The sequence below is a fragment of the Pinus tabuliformis genome, chromosome 9 (assembly GCF_031772625.1).
Source record: "Pinus tabuliformis cultivar Carrire ecotype Pingquan chromosome 9, CPIR1, whole genome shotgun sequence".
Lineage (NCBI taxonomy): Eukaryota > Viridiplantae > Streptophyta > Pinopsida > Pinales > Pinaceae > Pinus > Pinus tabuliformis.
This window is the reverse complement of record NC_142307.1, coordinates 1,844,926,753-1,844,932,752: the sequence shown is the minus strand read 5'-3', so window position 1 is coordinate 1,844,932,752 and position 6,000 is coordinate 1,844,926,753.

The following is a 6,000-nucleotide window of genomic DNA, read 5'->3' as shown; positions in this document are numbered from 1 at the left end:
GTCATTCACATCATTGTTCATTATGAACCAGAACTAATGTAAGTAGCTAACATAGGGGATACCTCCATCATGGCTAGCATCATCGTAACCTTAATGGAACCATACATATAGATCAGAGCTATCATCATTATAACATCAATAGAAAACATGTCTATCCTTTACTACTATCACCATCATGATATCAATAGAGAGTACACATAACCATTAATTATATCGTAATCATAATATTAATAGAGAACATACATAACCATCACATTCACTAATAATAGAGTCACGTTTCTGGATCCTCAACTTGAGTTCCTCATAGACTAAAGTATCTGAGATAATGTCATATTAGGGTCAGGAAACTAGAGTGGGCACTACATACACCCCCTCTTAACAATGGACTTCGTCTGGAAGTCCTTAGAACATAAAGGAAAAACGACGACACATAATCCTAGGAACCCTTCCTGAAACTCTTGCTAACCTTATGGTGGGCAAGTTATAATTTTCTCAAGGTATCTATGCCACGAATTCCGTTATAACTAAAGGACTATATCTGGGGAACATTGCAGCCCAATTTTTTTTTTGGTTATATATGGACTAAGCAACAACAAAACAAGGGCAGGATAATCACAATCAATATTCATCTCATGGTACAATTAATATATGATGCTTTCAACCAAGTAAAGTCATCCACACATTGTACTCCTATAGCCTCCAATTATAGTCGTTCATTTCAAACTACGTCTACATGACCCTATAAGTGACAATATCGGGGACAATATGTAACACAAAGTGATTTGTATAATCATCATTGCATATGGTAGAGTTCACTGTCATAGATGTTGCAATAATATTTTCGTAGAAGAAAAGATTGTATAAATTATTCCAAAAGTTGTCCATACGTTTGATATTTTCAAAAGTCTTAAATTCTAAGTTATCCCTTTTGATAATTCTGCAATATTTCCCCAATATCTCAATAAGTGTCATTTTGGACTCTTGTCAGTATGTTCCCTAAAATGATATTTGTAGCATCGCATTTAGGCCATAGGCGGAAAAATGTTGAAAGAGGTGGACAAATAAGAATAAGAAATTCAAAAGGCGAACTTAAGCTTACGAGCTAGCAAAAAGATGAAGGACTTTGATGTCAAAAGTGCTAAAAATTAAAACATTTTTATTAGCAGTGGTAAATAAATAAATAAATAAATAATTAGATAAATTACAAAGCAAGTGATTGTGCGTCAAGATGTAGTGTTCAATGAATAGTTCCTAGGAGTTCATCCAACCAAGAAACTCTTTGAAACATCACCACATTACTTAATTATAGATAATATCCTAGTAAGCAATGATGTTAGTGTCTCAACTAGTTAGAGATGATGTGGCACATGACCTGACAATGGAAGAATCTAAACATGCAGTTGATAATATATCGAGCATTGAATTGGGCATAAAGAAGAATACTCTAAATAAGGAAATTATGCCAATCATTCAAAAACATACTTCCCAATCCAAGGAATCAAAACTATCGAGAGGAATCAAATTGGTTATAACACCTACCACACCTCACCTATCAAGAAAGAGATAGTGACATCCTTGCTATCACTCAAGTTCATCTCCAAAGAAAGATCCCAACCTTTTTCAAAGAAAACCCAAGGATACTATTAAGTGATCACAACTTGTGACCAGTGACCACTCCACTTCACTTATGCATAAATAATTAAATAAATTATCATAGCAACCTATTGAAAATATGATATCCAAATTATAATATATATTTATATCAATAATGATATTTATGGAAACTATAATTTAATTTAAAATTTTCAAAACTTATTAATTTAATAATATTTTAAAACACACTCCTAACTTTTCATGTACCCATAAAAAAAACATCCTTTTGCAATCAATATTTAATTATTGGCTTCTCTTTAATACATACCAATATATAAAACTTCTATACAATTGATGTAAATATTAAATTTAACCAAGATATTACTACATAAAACATAATTTCCATATGTCAATTTATAATGTGGCACTTTTAACTCGGTATTAATTTTTAAAAGAATGGCTTGATTATTGTTAGAGCATTAAAATGCTTCACATCCAACCACTCATAAAGCCTAAACCAAGAAAATTAGCGTATGACGAAGTCAAGATTAAGTTTTTGGTATTATACGACGAAAAAGGACAACTTATTGAAATGAGATGGAACTAGTTTCATTAGTTAAACTTATTCTTATGTTTTATTTTATTATTATTTTCTGGTGATTGTTAATCATTATATATATATATATATATATATATAGCACATTTAAACATCCTTAATTGTCATAAAACATGTGCATTAACCAGTTCATTTTAAGGATGAGGGCTTCTTAGTTGTATATTTCAATACCACCCTAAACAGAGTCTCTGATTTTGTAGCTTTAGCAGTTCTATATATAAATATACATTTATTCTACACATGTTGTAACTATCATTTATTTATTTAGATACATCACAAAATGTTTGTGCACTGTTTGATATCCTAAAAATTTACATGGAGTATATCCAATGAATAGGCAAATGTAGGGTCAAAATATTGTTCAACCATTTGGACGATGTCTAAGAAGATAAAAGAGAATGGACTGAAGAAAGGAACAATATGCTACTTAAAGTATTATAAAATTTGCATTTTTAAATATTGCTTTGAAGTTTCTATTTGTCTTAAATTTAGCTGATATCCCAGTAAGGGTGGTATTCCAGTAAGTCCCTTTAAAAAGAATTCTGATTGAAAATTTGAGAAAAATTGAAGGTACAATTGCAAATATAATTGATTGGATACTCAATGTTCAATTTGGTCTCTCCATTTTTTTTTGAATTGAAAAATAAATAAATAAATGCGTTGCACATAGTTATAATTTAAATATATATGTGAAGAAAATAATCTCCGAGAAATACCTGTATGTGGAAAACAATATTGATTGAAGTAGAACCTGAATTTCCAAATCCATCCGACTAAATGTTTGAAATATCATTTAGACACATTTCAAAAGCTCATTAGTTAAGAATTATGAAAGAAAGCTAAAACCCCATTAATCAATTTAACTTTATGCCAAAATCAACTATCATAGATTTTCACTAGACTTAACTGTTATATATGTCGAGGTATTTAAATAATATATCAAAATATTCTTGTTACTCTATGGCCTTCGAGCTTGTAGCTGCTCGCTTTCAACTTAAACCCCAAGGATGTATGATTCAATCTATTCTGAATTAAACGAAATAAATTAAGGTAATGGTTTTAAGCACGGTTCTGAGGTTGAAATTTTATCTCTTGTAGACTCTGAAAGAGTGCAAAGCGAGACTGTTACCTTACTCTTCAATGAAGTCATTGGCCTTAAGAAAATACTAAAGAGCAAAAGACTAGAGTTGGAGTTTAAACTTCGAAGAGTAAGTTGGAATCTCAGTGGGAAATGATCAAATCTCCAAATGACTGGATTTTTGTTCCAAGAAAAGAGGCCCTCTAGACCAGCTACATGTGGGTGTAATTTTGTCCCAGTAGACGCATATGGCCTGAATAGACTGGCAGATGCTTATATCTGTGCGTATGTGGGTGAAAATTCCTCACCTTTGCCCATCATACTGTGCATAACCTTAGTAGATCAAACAATTTTAATACCCAGATCAATAGACAGCCATTTCCAATCAATGTCGCCGAAATTTTTTTAACCAAAAATCCCTCCGAGATTCCCCTTTCGAACCAAATTAATATAAAAATGGCCTCAGAAATAACAATTTTCAATGAAATATTTCAGAAATTCTGGGGAAATGCAAACAGAAAAGTTGTTGTGACAAACATGAACAAGGAAAGCAACCGTTCACATAGTATATTTACCTGTTCCATACAAAAAAATAAAAAAATTAGAATAGTAGCGTCTCTGGTTCTGCTTATTCATTCACTTCTGCTTTTGATCTTGAAATCTTAGTTTTAAAATATGAAATGCATCCTGGTATATTTCCATTGTTTGCGGTCTCACAGTTGTGGAGATTCTCATATGAAACATTCAACTAGATCCAGACTTCAGAATATTCCTAAACTCTTAAAACTTAAGGAAATGTTGTACTGAACAAAACTTAAGGTTGTAGCTAAGCGTGTGGGCTTGATGTTGTTTGTTGTGAACTGAGTTTGGGTCAAATGAAACCTAAGATTTGAGAGGTAAAAGAAATAAGTCAAGGATAAAATAGGCACATAGCATAATGATCTTAAGAAATAGATTGATAGGAAAATATAAGATAAATTTTGTTGGATGCACTCTGGGTTGTGAGAACTAGGAAAAGCCCCTTATTGTTTCTCGGCCAGAACCATTTCTAAAATAGGAGTCACCAGTCGGAGACCAAAACATATGTGAGGTTAAATCTGAAATGTGGCAGTGTATATTTCTGTTCAGCCCAGCGTATGAGTATGAGCGACACAAGCATATATTTGCATGGAAATGAAGGGAAACATATCCCACAATTTACTCTTGAAAACTACCAGCAAACAAATGTAATGAATGCTGTGAACTGCCACTAAATCAACACTATCCCATGAACCCACAGTCCAAAAAAAAAACGTGAGCAAATCAGTCCCTGCGTGTGTTCTAGAAAACTACTAGCGTGAAGGCTGAGTGTAGCTGGCTTTGATCTCAAACAGATCTACATGTACTTGGCTGGATACTCACGTAAACAAGAGGGCTTTAAAGTAGAAACGCACTTCACTTCAACTGAAGTCAACTGCTCAACCAAATTTGCCGGTGGCTTCCCGTGTTTCCCAGCTATTTCACATGAATTGAGGCCCATTCTGTCCTCATGACACTCTTCTACCATCGGAAGCCACGCCAAAGATCTGAAGCTCAAGTAATGTAATCTCCAATTTGAAGATTTGTTCACAGGGTTGAATTTGGGGTCGGGTTGTGTCATATTTCTAGAATTGCAATTGTTATGTTTTCAGGTTTGAATCTTTGAAACTGCTAATTTTCCCAGACGTTTCCATTGCGCCATTGTGTGGTGTTATGCAAATGAGGTGGGACGAGACTGGAGATTCGACCCCAAACCTCTGAAGAAGGAAATCATACGGAGACTAAAGATTTGATACCCAGACCTCTAGTAAGGGAAGAAAGGGAGAATTTGCAGATGAGAGAGACCTACATACGGACCAGGGGAATAGTTCAATTCTTCAACCCGACCAATGAGAAAACAACCCGATCAAGACTGCAGTAGACCATTGGAATGAATAGGGCCCTTTTTTTTTAAATTTGGTTTGAAATGAAATGCCAAGAGCCCAAAACGTTTTTCCTAGGTTTCCAGCTCTATTTTGAGGTTGTATGCTTCCTTGCGGTGCCATGGAGGATTTGAATTGGGTGTTGGCTGCATTCTGAAGATTTGGGAATTTCTGTAACTACCCACTAAAGACATTGAAACAAATTTATAATAACCCATATCCTTGATCCCATCTTTGCTTTCTTCTGATTTAATTTGGAATATGGTATTTTGAGACCATGTGTTTGTCCAACTTTTTCTCTCTGTGCTGTTTGAAGACAGAGGCAATTTTTTTTTTTTTTTTTGATCTTTCAAAGCAGCTGGCATTTTTATACATTTTGCATTGAAATTTAATAGAACACATCCCATATCTGGTTTTCTTCTTCTCTCTGCATAGTGTGTGTCTAGGAATGCTTACAGTCAACTCCAAATCAAATGCTTACGTTCAACTCCAAAATTTGATCAAATTTTAGCTTGAGTTTTATTAAATTCTTGGGGGAATTTTTTATCGAGTCTCAAAGCCTGTAGCCCTCATAGATTATGCAAATGACCAGACACTGTAAGGAAGCACTCTTGGCCCTAGGCCAGAGAGAAAAATGGCAAATTTCTTCAACAATTTGATGTGGCAAAAATGGCTTTGATCCTCTGAAAAGCGATGTAAAATTTCGTTAAAGAGAAATAGATCCTTCCAAAAACCTCTCTCGGCACTGAAATCACACCTGCACTCAATTTCTT